The following is a 16097-nucleotide window of genomic DNA, read 5'->3' as shown; positions in this document are numbered from 1 at the left end:
TCATATGAAAAACGTTTCGCGATAAGTTACATTCACCGATGTCGTCTTGGCCTTATGTTTCTGTTACCAACTGTCTGTCTATGATACTCATATCTCGAGGCCCGCTAAATTTAGACGTGTCTCCAAGCAGCTGCCTCGAGTTTAATGGTTTTCATGTTTTGTCGCTGTTTTGCCGGTCAAACTGTGATCTGCTTAGATTGAACTGAACCGATCTCATTTTCGTTTTGACCACACAATATTCATCATCATTTGAATGGAGATCGCAGCTCTTCTTTGGGTCAGCTCTTTCTTTCGAAGTTTGGGTTTGGCCTCCAAACAAATGTCACAGCTGCGATTGCAATTCATCGATAAATTGCCAAATTCTGGGCGCCGCCAATTGCGAGTCTATTTTTCTGTTTTTATTTCCCAGTACCTGTCCGTGCGATTCTTCAAGCGCTTCAAATTGTCGTTGAGATTTGTACAGTTGATAATTTGATTGCGATTGCTGTTATTTCTGCCTTTTTGGGACCACACCTCTCAATAAATTAGACGCTGCCCAAAATGCGCAACCAATGCAAAAAAAAAAATAATAATAATAATAATAATGGCAAATGTAAATAGACGAGCGACGTACACAGTTTTCGTGCAATAGCCGCTTCTCACGTTTTTCCCATAAATAACTGGCTGTGGGCCACAGCCCCTCTTCTCACCTGCACTACACTTTTAAATATAAAATACAATAAATGTGTATTTCTTTGTTTGGCGCTGCTGCTGCCGCTGCTTCTGGTTATTGATTAAGTCTGGCCAACCCACCGCCCTCCTTGGGCCACGCCCCTTCATTTGATTGAACTTTTCCCTAAGCGAGCTGGATATTGGCAAACTGCAGTAGGCCAAGCAAAGATAAATCAATGCAAAGTATGAGATTGGACTTGGTAAGAAATAGCACTTCAAATGGCAAAGTGGCACCGCAAGCGTCGAATCCAAATCGAAATGAGTTTTCATCTCGCACCGAAAAAGGCAAATCAAATTAAATAAGAAAACGAATTTGACTTTCATTTCTCTGTTACCAAATTTTCCCCTTTATTGCGCTTTTCATTTCTCCTTGTTAGTTTGGGTGCGGTTTGTCTTTTGTATTTTTCCCAGGCTTTAAACACGCACCCCCCATACAAAGATAAAATAAATAAAATCCCACAGCAATTTATTAACATTTAAATCGAATTTTTCCTTATCGCTTTTTTAGGTAGTGAACATAAACGAACTACAAAATGCATATGAAATGCAATAAAACAATGTGCAATCTCTTCTGTAATAGAAACCAACATAACAGTTGGCACACAATAATTGCATCGAAATATGTGGATAATATTATTAAACCCAACTGAACGATATTTCCAATTCCTGAGTTTATGCACTTCCTCTATAAGAGCGTTATATCGACTAACTACTGTACTGAAATCTGAGCCAGGCATAAAAACTGACCGCATCGCAGCGCAAGATCAGCGGCGAGTGCAAATTGATTAATGGATGCTAAATATTTAAAACATTTTCCAGTTGCCTGTGTAAAGCGAAACCATGAAAAGTTGCCGCTGCGTTTGTTGCTGTTATTAATTGTTGTAGTTTATGCCTTAAAACGGTAACCAGTTTAGTTGAACCAGCCCCCTTAGCCAGCAAAAGCAAACTGAACCCGGCCAAAATGACTATCGCATCTGTTCGATCTTTGCAAACGATCTAAAATTGCAGTGGAAAATGGAAACAAACTTTAGCTTCGCTTAATTGCGCAAATTTAGCCAAGAGGCTCTGATTTAATCCATGCAAATAGCAAATGTTAATCATGTGGGTTGTGTCTTATGTCTTGTGTCTTGTGTGTTATGTCTTGGATCTTGCACAAACACAGACAGACAGATAGATATACGAGCACATTTCTTGCCACACGTTCGCCTTTGTTCCAAGTACGAAGCGGGCAAATTAATTAATAAAATACAAAATACAAAACCGGGGGAGCAAAAGTAATGGAGAAAAATGAAACAAATCGAAATAAGCATAAACAATGCTGAGCTAATTAAAGCAGCAGCCCAGCAACAGCAAATGCCAGACCAGACCGACCCACATCGAAAGTTAATCTTTTTCAAAGCAGTTATGATCGAACATGAAGCTACTCAGTAGTAAAATATACATGCTCAAAATTATAAATTAAATTATATATGAAGCACAGTAAGAAAAATGTTGTTCATCAATTGTGCTACAAGTTGGCTTTGCAAACCATTAGACCTTCTCGCTCACCCACTACGTACCACTTTCAACCAAATACAAACTGTTGCACTTGAAGCGCAACGTGGAAACATAAATCATGGCAAAAAGTCATTCTACAGCAATTCCAAATCGGAATCCGCCGCAAAGGCCAAGTGTTGATGGTTCAGGGGGTGAGTGGAGTGGGGAGAGGGGAGGGGCTGACAAGCCACGCATGAACTCGGTCTCAACCTGGTCTGAACTTTAAGCCCAGTAGCAATTGTTGGGGGGAGGGCGTGTGCCAACAGCCGACGGCCACTAAACAAATGGCAAAAGGAAATCTGAATGCACGGAAAATAATAAGTAATATTTCGCTTTGAGATACTTTGGTATTTTCAAAATGAAAAGCGAAAAGATACAACGAGAAAGCTTATATATTTCTAAGTACTATACAGTATATTACTATTTTTTGTAGTATTTAGCCTTTTTTCCTCAGTGCACCAAGTCATGATTTAATAGGTAAATCAGGTTGATGAGCGTGCAACAGTGGCTGAAAGTAAACTAGTTCTAGGATCTCCAGCAACGAAAGAGCAACAGGGCAGCACCTCCTTTTCTGCACGAACTAAAACTTTAAGCCAGGCCAAAATGCACTTGGCCAGCAGTTGGGGGAATAATATTTATATATATAGAGAGGCTTTAATGCCTTTCCCGGGCAATGCGAAGAGTGCAAGAAACCCATAAATTAGCCGGAGTGTGCCTTATCCATGTGTGAGCGGTGTGATGGTGCTCCATCTGAGTTTGTGGTCAAATAAATAGAAAATTAGCCAGACATTGGCCAGCCAAGCAGCAAAAGCACCAAAAGCACAAGAAACGAACAAATAATGTGGATGTTGCAGCGGCATAAAGAGACCCATAACAACACAAACAGCACAAACAACGACGCACATTAGTCGATATATACAAACCGAGTCTAGAAATTCTGGAACTGAAACCGAAACTTTGGAGGCAGAGGCAACAGCTCATTGCCGCTAATTAATTGCGAGCGGTCAGGCGGGCCGCACAAAAAGAGGTGTTTGCAGAAAATAAAGTAAAATAAAATCAGGGAATGGAAAGGGCACTAATAGGGGCTCCAATAAATTTTGCCCGCGTCAGCAGCTGCTGGTCAGGAATTCAGGACTCCTTCAGCTGGAACAAAATCAAGACAAACCGATGAAAGGAAAAATATCTCACGCTCCTCGGCTTGAATTGCTAGTCAATGTTTTTAGACGGAGTTTTTTTAAATTTTTATAACCCGAAACCGTCGTCGTTTTCTCTCAGAGTATATCTAATCCTTTCTTAATCTTACCTAATCGGGTACCTCCCATTTTTGAAGCCTCACCCCTAAAATGAATCACGAAAAAGACGTATAATACTTGTAACTATTTTTTACACTCGCGTGTTAATCGCAAACAAATTAAAACTAAGACACACTGCGAGAGCCAGACTCATATGTGAAATGAAGTCAACGAGGAGGAAGGAGGAGGGCAGCTGGTAATGAAAATGCCACAAAATTCCCATAATGCATTTCGAGGCTGTCTAGGAGACAACTTCGACTTCACGCTGTGCTACACCAGAAATACAAAAAACCGAAAAAAAAAATAAAAACAGAAAAAAAGCTGTGAAAAGTCTCATTACTTTGGACAAATATGCAGTGCTGGTTGTCGAGCAGTTGGGGCAAATGTGCAAAGTTGCCAAGTTTTTGTGGGGCCAAACTAAACGGAGGGGGCAGCAACTAGACCGCAGCAGCTCGCGTGCTTTGCGGTGGCAAGTTCATAGATCTACCATAGTATCTATATGCCATGCACATACATTTGCACAAACATACATATGTATATGGAGCAGGCCAGGCGGCAACTGTGACTTGATCCCTTTTCACTACTTCTCATGCCACACGCACAGTTTTTGCAATTAAAATGGATTTTCTGGCTCTTTTGCAAGACACCACACAACATACAACATACAACACACAACAAACAGCGTACAGCATACAGCACATGTGGGGACACATTTTTTTCCAGAGGCGTCAAATTAATTGCCACAACTTTTGCCAGCCACTAACATTTTATTTCGTATTCAAATGTTTCAAAAGAGGAGGGGCACGGGAAGCAGAGCAGGCGACAGATCGATGGGCAACATGTGTAAGCCAGGCCCAGACACATTTGAATATTATTTTCTGCTAAATTAATGTCTGCGTTTCTTAGTTTCGCTGGGCAAACTCATTTAATTACACTTAGCCCAAGAATTTCGTGTGAAAGAAAAACATTTGCATACTAATGTATGTATTTACTAGAGTTACAAGGGTAAGTAGGTAAGTTAGAAACGTATTACATTCCAAGTATCGCATAAGAAAGTCTTGGGGATATACTAAAAAGTTATTTATTTAAGAAACAATCATTAGGACGCGCTTTGTATATTCCTTGATCATCATTTAGTTGCCTGCCAGCTAAACTGTTAGTCCAATATTTAGGCATTAGTTGCCTGTTCTCCTTGACTGAATTTGCCAGCAAATCTGCCAAATTTTGAAGTTTGTTTGCACTTCGCGGAATTCGTGATCAATACATATTTGTGTAGCTCAAACAGGGGATAGGAAATATATCTGGGAATGCTCGCAGACTCCCATGCGTAATACCAGTTGGTAGATCTTTGGGCAAATAGCAACCAGGAGAAGGTCGAGCTGAAGCTGAAGCCGAAGCCCAAGCCCAGATGTGTATCTTTGAGATACGTGTCTGCAGTATCTGTATCTCATGACAAATTGAGCTGTCAGCGGCGACTCTTTGATTTCGGCAAACTTCCTCGATAAATCAATGTACTTTTCGTTACTTTTAAAGGCAACAGCGCAGTCAGTCAAGTCAGTACCGCCAAGTGCAAATAGCAGAGAAATATTCAAAAATAATTGGAAACATGTCTGCGAAGCTGAAATCTCATCGCGAGTGCCCACATTAATTCTAATTGGCAATATTTTTCCAGTGCTCCATCGATTTACGTTTCATTTGTTATTTGTTTTTGTGTGTTTTTGAGTTTTTTTTTTGTGTGCCTAACTATTTCTTTGGGACGCCGATGCCGATAGACAAAGGCACGTTTCGAGGTGATTTGAACTCCACCCATTTTCAATCCACATTTTCAGAGTTTTGTGCAACTGACACTTGACATGCCAACGAGGGGCGGGATTGAGGACTCTAAATGAATGCACTCGTTTGATTTATGCATTCAATTAAGCACGACTACAGTGCGTAGAAAAACTGTAAGAGATTTCGAAACATGTACTTCGGTAGCTATGTTAAAGTTAAAAAAAACCTATTTCAATTAAAGAAATTATACATATGTTTATTTCTCTCAACAAGCATATTATGAAACGAAAACTGAAATCGGATTCCTTCGAATAATAGGATTTGTTGCCAACACTATAACAACCATCAATCAGCCAGCCATAAATGTCTTTATAGCCATGTCCCGCACTGTACCAATCGCCATTCCAAGCAAATCGGTCTTAAACTTTAATTGCAATTATCCAATGGACAAACTCCTTAAAATGTGCTCATATTTTCTGATTTTCTGAATCATGTTTCGTATGTGTGTTACAAAATCGTTTTCATGTACCTTTCTTCTTGCGGCTAGCTGGCTGGCTGGCTGGCAGGGCAAACAACATTATCGTTGGCCAGTGGCATTGTTATATTACTGCGACCGTCTGGCTTATTTATGACCGCCAAGCTTAGGCTTAGATTTTTAATTAATTCAAGGCTTTTGCGGCACGTTCCCCGCGCTTCTCGCGCATAATTGTGTAATTGTTGTCTGTGGTCAGCCAACGCATATTGTTGAAGCACAAATGAAAATGGTATATGGTAGAAAATAAGGCAAATAAAAAAAAAGCAACCACCTCCCCTTTTTGGGTTGAGTCATCATCACCTCATCGCCACACAATTTGTTACGTGGGCGTTGGCGTGAAAATTCTGGGGTAAAATACTCGGGGAAAATGTCAGCGTGTCGGCGGAAAATTGTGGGAATTCCCTTTCGCAGGGGTCACAGTGCATTTACTATTCCCATTCCCCTTGGCCCTCAGCAAGCCAGCCAGATTGCAATTAAAATTCATTAGCGAGCGGACGGCCAAAAGTAAAACAAACGAAATTAGTCGAGTCACAAGGCAAAGGCAATTCACTTAACAACACAACACGGCAGCAAAGCCCACATAGCAGCATAATTAGACCAAAACCAAACATGTTTGCTGGCAAAACTACAAAGGCGGCCTCTTACACTATTCGGTTGACAACTTTGATGGGGGAGAAAGAGGGAACAACCACCATAATATGACCACAATTGCTTACCTGTATTTTCTTACCAAGAGAACCAACTTTCCACACACCTACAAGTAAGTTTGCACATTCTGAAGTCTTGTAACTATTTGAATTTGTTATTGATATCAAATCTAACTAAAAGCATATTTAAACTTTACAAGCTAGCTAATGGAACAAAAGCAGATCTAGCAAATAAGATATCTTCAGAGCACGACAAACTTTCTAACCAAATTACAGCAACCTTTTATAAGAGTAGAAAAATATATATGAATAGGTACAAAAAAACTAAGCAAATTTCGTATGAAATATGGTCAAAAATGGTGGAGAGCAGGGGCAGTGAGACAACAGAAAGGGACTAAGGGCCAAATGTGTTGAGACCACAACATGTTAAGTGTTATTTATGCGGTCGGGAGATTTCTTATTAAGATAGGGCTAGACTATAAGGTCTGCACAGCTCGCTTTCCTTCCGCACCGAACTTCTTTACCTGTTAGGGTTAGGGCCATAATAAATGCGGCTCCGACTTATGACAACAAAAGGGTTACTTTTTGGGGTATAAAAAGCTACAAGAAATCGCTTAGAAAACCGGGCAGCTGCGAGGCAGTCGAGACGGCGAGAATGAGAAACACACAATTATTTCCTTGGGGATTGCAGCGGAAATCTCTCCTCAGATCGAGAATGACATAAGCCATCGTGAGGGAACAGAACATTCAATGGAAACATTTCCGAGTGCACTCACATTAAGCATACGCCGGGTATGCCAGCGATAAGAAAGTAAACCCGCTGGGAAGGAGATAACGAATATGCGCAGAGCTCAAACAAAGGAGTGGGCAGGGCAGCGATATTTAATAAATTATTACGCTTGGCTTGGGCAAAAACAAAAAAAATTAAACAAAGTAATACATAGATAAATAAATAATAAAGCTCACACCGCTTGACATGACTAATTGAACCGGAGATCTGGGAAAATGATTCTAAACACTAGGAAAACGCCCATGTAAATCGATTCCATTGGTGGCACCAGTGTCAAGAGCACCAGACAATGTCATCATCACAGATATTATTAAGGGGGGGGTAGGGTTTTGAGGGTTCAAAAAAAGTGATTTTTTTTAATTGCATATTATGAAAGTATAGTAACTCAAGATTGTTGTCTGTAAATAGGAAGTCAATCGGAGCAAAACTCACAAAGATATAGCTTTGGAAGTAGGCGGGTCTCGAACGACTACCTGAGTAATCCCTCAGCGGGGAAGACAGCAACAAAAACTTTAAACACGTTTTTCTCAAATCGATGTTTTTTGAGTCGGTGCACTCTGTATCTCAAAATCTATTCAACCGATCGTTCTCAAATTTTTTACAGTATTTCCTTACATAATTTATGAGGTAACCCTGTCGAGATTTTTTCGTTTTTGATTTTAATTTTTTTATTATTAACAACAATAGTCATGAACTTTGGCCAAAAATCGGTATTTTCACTTTCAAGTTTTGTAAAAAGTTCAAAAATTATAATAAATGGAAAAACTCGACAGGGATACCTAGAGGGACATAAAAATTGATGGAAAAACTTTGGGTATTTCATATCAGATTATCCAGTGCTGAGGTATGACGTGCACCGCAAAATGTATTTTTTCTGAGGCGCCTGCGAAGAATTGCTGCCATTCGGTCAATTTTCAATATTTTTCAACCAATATTTCACAGAATATAGTTCAAATACTACTCTTTAATGTACAATAATTAGAAATAAATTTACTTTTACCGTACGCCCAAAAAAAAATCTGTAAAAACCTGTTTTTTTCTCCCTTTAAAACCCTACCCCCCCCTTAAGTGCACGGTGTAAAAATAGACCTCACTCAATGCAAACCGTAAACTACAAAGCGTTTAATTGTTATTCAAGCAAATGAGATAAATTCACCGCCAACTAGAATATTTTTTAATTACTACCAGTATTCAATTAAAGCCATCTACATACGTCTACCGTCTACTCGAATCCACTTTCGATCGATCGTTTATCGATTCAATGGCTATGAACAGTGACATTTCATTAATTACGGCCAAATGCACTGCAATTAATTTTACTAATTCATTCATTCATTTGGGTATGAAGTGGCATTCTACTCTTGTCAATTTCTATTTTGGTTTCCCTATCCTCGCTGTAATAATTGTGTGTATTTAACACTAAAGCAGAGTAATTGTTCACAAATGTTGAGCAAGTGGTCGAGTGAATCATTCGAATGGTTCGATAGAGCAGCTTTATTCGTTGTTGGCTTTATTGCTATTTGCCATTTTACTGTTAGAGCTACAAGTTGACTTAAAAGTGCATTGCAATTTCCAGCTAAACGCAGCAACAACAATAACCATAATAATAGTATGATGTCAGCGATTCAGAGCTGTATCAATAGAGAGAAAGAGAGCTCTATATGGTTGTTGGGGGTGGTTGCGTTTTCATTGTGTGGGCGACAAGTTTAATTTGGTTTCACTTAAAGCTCGAGAAAGAGGAAAACTATAGATATATTATTGTATGCAATAGCAAGTTCCATCTTAGTATATACATATATATGTATAAAGATAATTCGCAATAATTGTTAACAATGACGTAGAGTTCGCGCGCTGCCCGCTGTGGCAATTTAAATGCAAATAATTTTGTAAGAAATTTACATGGGCTTAAATTTGAATATAATTACTCAAATTAGACGCCGGGCAAAAGCAACCAGCATATGGACAAATTGCCACAAAAGCCCACGCCCACATTTGGCCACTTGTTGTTGAGCTTTCTACTTCGTACACTTAAAAATTAATTTTGCAACAATCACACACGGAGCGAAAGACAAAAGCAAAAGCCACAGCAAACGAGGTTCAACAAACGCAAAATTGTGCAAAAAGTGCAAAGCAAACAAAGTAAACAACAAAAGTGGCCACCACAACTAGGCAATTGTTTAAGTAACTTGTAACAGAGGCAGAAAAAAACGAATTTATTTGCCATTGCAGCAGCAGATGATCAAAAGAAGCAGCAGCAAAAGTGACGTGCACAGTGGGCTGAAATCAATTGAGGACAAAATGAAAATACAGTCAAAATTTTAAAAAATAAAAAAAAATAATAGAAAACACTTTAGTCTTAACAATTAAATATAAAACAGCAAACGTTTTATATAAACCATTTAAGTATAACTTTAACATTAAACTTGACTTTAACCACTGTACCTTTGCTACCGATCGCTAATGAAGATGATGTTGCAAAAAAGTAAAAACAAAAAAAAAGTAACACAGGTAATAGAAAAATAACGGTCGTTGCCAGCTGCCAACTGAACATAAAAGTGGGCGTGGCAAACAAAAGCAGAAAGAGATGGCAACAGGCAGATTGCATTCGACTTGGTGCCGAAATTGAAAGCGAATTTGCTTTCCATTTCAGCCGCGCTGCAGTTTGGAAATTAACTTTAATTTCAGGGTGACAGGTGTGCAGCGAACTAAAAAACTAATTAAAAAACCCAAGACGGCGTTTCGTTTTTTGTTCTCACGCTGTGCTGAATATGCCCGAAAAAAAACGTAGTTTTAAACATTTTTTTTTTAGCCAAAACGCGCACGAAATTTTAAGCAGATTTTATATGCTATTATTGTGTGGATTTTGTTTGCCTTTTTGAGTTTTTGCTTTTCACCCACTTACCGCAGGAAACGTGCCAAGATCGGCGGTGCCTCAGCCCCTTAAAAATAAACAAAATTAATATGCAATTAATCGCCCATCACAAAGGAACATGCTGCCAATACAAACACACGGATAAAAATCACAAAAAATCACAAAAATAAAAACAATTCCAGTACGTGCACATGTCGCTCGAAGAAGAGGAAGACCAACGATAAACATCTGAAACAGCTGAAAAGTCACCTACTCACAGCCCCCCAAAAAAATAAAATAAAACAAGCAGGAAAAAACAAATCGAAGCGGCCCAAAAAAGCAGAAAACCAACAAAAAATATTCACGGGAGGAGCTGAAGAGCCGCACCCTGAAATGTGTCAAAGATCAACTGACAAAAATCGACGATGGCAATAAACAAGAAACAAATGCTTTGCAGAGAGAAAATAATATAGTAGCACTAAAGAAACAATTATAAAATAAAGAATTATATTAATAAATATTGATCCCCATATATTTATTTATTACTAACACAGGGCAATAAGAATTATTTTTTTTTAAAACATATTCCGTTCACTTGCATCATCTTTTGAGGAATAATGAATGTAAAGCCTACTTTTCTCAGTGTTAAAATGCAAAAAAGTGTAGAGCAGGAAATCAACGGACAGCTAAATGCAATTGAAAACGAAACTGCAAAAATCTGAGAGAAACCCGAAAACTTGGCGCCGTGAGAATATTAATTTTGAAATGGCCAAGTTGACCGAAAACTTGTCCGATTCGTCTCTTTTTATCGCATGTGAATAATCGAATTTTCTGCGGACGTAGGCGTGGGCGTGGGTGTGGGCGTGGCAAAAGGTTAGGCCAAGTGACCAGAAGATGGCGCCAGGCAAGAGGAAACCCATGCGAAAACAATGGAAACCCATTGATCGCAACGAGCGAACAATCGCAGAACAATTGTCAATATAATTTCCCATTAATGGCTGGCTAATGAAAGGGCTCCATTCTTCTGTTCAATGCAAAATCTTGTAAATGAAAGTCAAAGTTTAGTGCCGATAAGAACACGATGTTTGCTCAAGTGTCGGGGCTGCAGCAGGAAAAAATCAGACCGATAAAGTCAGGCCCCTTTCCTTTGATCGAAAAACCCTCTTTCTTATCAAGTTGCAAGCTCGAGCCTTAAGCCTGAAAACTTGGCTATACTCACACAGCTGTGTTTGATTTATTAGCACCAGTGACTTGAAGTGCTTGAAATGCACTTATGTACCGAATTTCACAACGATCCTGCGTGGGGGTAACGATAATTTCCGAGTTACGATCGATCTGCCACGTTCCCTTATCGGGAATGTGCATTTTTCAGGAATGTGATAAAATTCTAATTGAAAGTGTTATTGCATGAAATATCGAAGAACCCTGTTTTCAGATCTACAATTTCGACCCCACTTGTGTGCTTATATGTACGTATATGATATGCTCGTGTATTTGACAGCTGATCTTTTCAAGTGACCCACTTAGCGTGTGCTTGTGTACTTTCCTTTTCACAGCCCTCAACCTCAACGCACAACAATGCAAGTCGCTTGTGCCCACGAAATGGAGTTTGTTTCATAAATATTTGCAGCAATCGGAGATGCCGAAACTGTAAAATGAGACTTGAACAATTTTCGGCCTTTTTTCAAGCGTCGTTTCATATATTTTTCGGTGCCCCGTACGTATTTTTAGAAAGTGCGTGCGTAATTGAAGTTTTAGTCGCTTGGCAAATAAATTGCCGCAGCCAAGTCAATAAATTAAGCAAAAGCAGGCGGCACAAACTCACGGCAGCGCTGCCACGCCGACTGCGAAATTGCAAACAAAATTGCAACTGCAACTGCAACTGCATATACAAACTGCAACTGCACTCGAGGCGAATGAACGCAATGCAACGCTCTGCTGGCGCCGACTGCTCTGCCGGCAATGCACTTTGCCAAGGACAGATCCATTGAAAAACCGCGAAGCAGCGAGACAGCAGCAGCGCACTGTTGCAATGACTGCCTCGTGCATCGGTGAGCCAGAGCACACGGAGAAAAACGGATGGGCCTTGTTCATGGCATATACATTTAAAAATGTAATTTAATCATGTATTTAATAAAATACTGTAAATATATAAAGACAACTAACAACTGAACAAATCATATGTGAATCGAATTATACATTCTGTGTTTTGTGATACAAAATACTATATAGACTTAATCTCTCAGTGCTTCTGTGCGGCAATGCCTCTCTGGTTTATATGCGTGTAATTTATAAATATAATTAATAGAATTACACGGCGTACGAGCGTAATATTGACACTGATATCATAGCCCTCGTCCTGTTCCCCTCACTCACTGGCTCACTGGCAGCTACTCCTCTTTCCCACAGTCGTAGTAGAATAGTAGTAGTAGTAGTAGTAGTAGTCGTAGTTTAATGCCCGCTGAAACAAAGCCCCAAGGTTGCAAGAAAAGTAAAAATAATGCAGGCGGAGCTTAAGAACACAGGGTGAGGGGGAATAGAGTAGTAGGAGGTAAATGAAACAAATAAATATGAGCTCTGGAATACTCAATAAACGGAGTATTTAACACTGGAATTGTTTAAGCCAGGTTATTAATAATATAATAAGCACAAAATGCTGTAAGGTTTCCATTCAAGGGGCTTGACTGTATTCGAAAATGGTTCTAGGGACGGAGATCCATTGCCGGTCGACCACGAAATCCGACTGCTTTGTGTTGGCATTTTACGCTGCCGCCTTTTATTTATTCGAGGCACGTTCAAGGCTCCCCAGCTGCCCCATCCACCCACCACTCAGTGGGCTTATCTAGTTGGATTTTGGAATATTTTTTACACTTGCCGCTGGTTATTGGCTAACTAGAAATTGACAACTAAATGGATGGTGCTTTTGCTCGTTAGTTGTTTTACCAAAAAATATTCAATTTTTCAATTTACTATTCTCCTTGTTTTATCGCCATTTCCATCAATATGCAAATTTGAGGAAAATTAAATGTTTTTTTTGTACGTGGACTTGTTGGGTTGGTTAATTAAAAGTCATAAATTGTCGCCTAATGCAATGTGAATATTTCATAAAATCTGCCGGTGTACTCTTTGTTGTAGCTTGCGCAAAATAGGCGAAAGGAGGTGGCAACAAAGGGGGCGTGGCTAAGTGTGTAAAGTGCATTTACCTCGCAGTGCAATAAATAAATAAATAAAGAAAAACAACGGCGTCACTCAAATGCGTGGCACGTTTTTTTGTGCAATCGCTGTGAATTTGTTTAAAGAAAAAGAGAGAAAGGTAGTGAGCTACGCACACAACTCGATTATATTTTTTTGTACAATAAGCAACTAGTTTGAAACGCGTTTTTCTATGGCCAATTTCAGCGTTCGAGCGAATCGGATAACCGGGCGTATGAGTAATATTTCCCAGCGGCCGGCAAGTTAATTAAATGCAACAAGTGAAGGATGGGGTGAAATATAAGAACGCTTACAAGGAAAGCGTTGAATCATCACTTGTAACAGTTTCAAGTAGTTCTATAAGCAAACACTCTATTAGTGAATGATTAAGATCCAAAGTATTAAAACTTATTAAACAATCTTGATCAAAACTTAAATCAAAAGTGCAGCTTTATGTCTGAAAATTTCTGACTGCAAAGCAAGTTGCGTATTTTATTTCAAACGCTTTTGCTTTTCACATTTTTGCGTGTGTTTATTTGCTGATATTTTTTTATTCTTTTATTTTTTTTGTTTTTTGTTTTTTTCTGAGCGCTTACGAATTTGGCAACTGCAAGTCAAATTTAATTTGACAGGCCACGTAATGAACGAAAAATGAGAAAAACCAAAAGTTGAAAACTGAAAAATGGCAGCTGGCAGTCGAGTGGCCAAAAACAAAGCTTTTTATGGCCATAAAACCGAATTTGAGCTTTGACTTTTTTTTATAGGCAGCATTCGATTTGGATTTTCATCGGACAGTTTTTCAATTTTCCATTGGCAAAATGCAAATCAGCGAGGATGACAACCCAAAATTAATGACGACAATAAACAATTATTGTATAATTGAAATTGACTACGGGGAAAATTGATTTGTGGACTGCATACAACTATACAATGGCACAACTGCACAATGGCCGCATAACAAAACTGTAATCATAAAAGAGCCAAAGGACAACAGATAAAACAAGGGAAAATTAAGGAAAAGCCAGACGAAACAAACAAAGCGGAAAAATGTTGACAAAACATGAAAACCAACCAGCAGCAAGGCAAGGGCAAAAAAGAAAGAGTTGCGGCAAAATTGAAAAATAAAAGTTACGTATTAGCCAGACGACAGCCAGCCATAAAGTTGAATGAATGAAATGTCTGGCACTCTCGGAAAACTCGGAATTTTCCCGGCTTGAGTTGAGTGCTTGCCAAGAGGAAGGACGACAGTTGATCGGGTAATTAGCGTGTCTGACCTTCTGCCCGCTCCAGCCACGCCCCTGCCTCCCTCGCTTCCCTATCTTCTATATAAATCAGAAAAAGGGGAGGGGCAGTGGGTGCTGGTTTGGTCTTGCTGTGGCACCTCTGGGGCCACTTGATATGGCTCTGGGAAAGTGTCTGCCAAGATGGCGCCAGGATAATTCGTCCTGAGTAGTGAGAAATGGAAATTGATTGTCGGCATTTAAATATTTTATCGATTCTGGGGATCCGGCTTAATGGACCACTTTGTGTGGACAGCACAAAAACAAAACGAACTTCAAAGTCAGTTAGTTTAAGAGAATTAACTAAAAATAAATAACCAAATAAATAAATTTGTTATAATTTGACTTTAATAATGCATCTGCTTGTTACAGACATTTAATATAGGGTTTACAGTAAAACCAAAGTCAAAGTCAAGAAAGGCACGACACCAAAGAAACAAAAACTGAGTTGTAAGTATACCTCCCGCTGTGCGAGAAACCTTAGAAAAAACGAGGATGACAAAAAAATCCAACTTCAGCTTAAGACAGCTTTAAGCCAAGTGCAGTCGTTTACACTTGAAAAAAAAACAAACAAGAACAAAAAGTTAGTAAACTGCAGGCCACACAGTTAAGGAACTTGCTCAGCTGCTTCTTGGGTTCAATATACAAAATAAACTTGAAAAATGTATTCAATTAAAAAAGTTTTCACTTGCAACACGCTGGCACCTCTTGGCCCCCCTTCAGCCTTTTTAGCCTTCTTTTTGTTCTTTTCGCAGTTGTAAGAGTTCTGTTCTTTTTGCCAACTTGCCAGCGAATGCTCTGCATAACTGTAAATGAGCCAGGGGGCGTGGCAACCACATTGCGGTTGCCTTCTGTCTGCGCTTCAATTCCCCCGCCCCTTTCCTGCGCATTCGCCCTTCCTTTTGTCTGAGCCTGCTTAGCATGTAAATAATGTGCACGAAATTATGAATGCAGCTAATTAGCAAAGCAGCAGACGAGTCCTGGGATCCTTGGATCCTCTTTTGTTAGCCAGCTTCTTGTTGCAGGCGGCTCTGCTGCACGGCGACAAAATGTTGCACCAAGAAGAAGGCAGTGTGAAATTAAGTTCGGTATTCAAAGTCTTTTGAAATGCATATAAAAAGGTTTCGAATTTGTTAGCAGAACTAGACAACATTTTCTGCTAGTGTTTAAATTCATTATGTCATTGAACCGTTTAACTGCGCTTAAATGCTAGCCGCTTGTTTTTTGTTTATGGCGCCACGGGGAGCGTTTAACTTAAAGCGTCGACAAATAATTCAGCGAGTTGAGGGAGCTGCTCCCCGGGAAAACCCCATCCCAGCCCCATTAATCACCCACCCCCACCTTCCCACCTGGCCGTAAAGCTAAAGTTCTGCGTTTGCCACTTGCCGCGATTTATGGCCTCTGCACCTGAGAGAAGGTGGATCGTTCAGGGAACTTCACTTACCTGCAAGTAAAGAAGAAAATATATTTGGGATTAGTTTTGGATTGAT

The 16097-nt window shown here is 39.5% G+C and overlaps 1 protein-coding gene across 1 annotated transcript in view; it reads right to left on the bottom strand.

The window, feature by feature from the left end:
- LOC6538875 (headcase protein) overlaps positions 1-16097 on the bottom strand; it is an 80001-nt gene that overhangs the window by 51625 nt on the left and 12279 nt on the right. The gene's annotated exons all lie outside the window — the stretch shown is intronic.

This window comes from Drosophila yakuba, chromosome 3R (assembly GCF_016746365.2).
Source record: "Drosophila yakuba strain Tai18E2 chromosome 3R, Prin_Dyak_Tai18E2_2.1, whole genome shotgun sequence".
In the NCBI taxonomy this organism is placed as follows: Eukaryota; Metazoa; Arthropoda; class Insecta; order Diptera; family Drosophilidae; genus Drosophila; species Drosophila yakuba.
The sequence above is the reverse complement of the archived record's forward strand: the minus strand, read 5'-3'. Positions and strand labels throughout refer to the sequence as shown.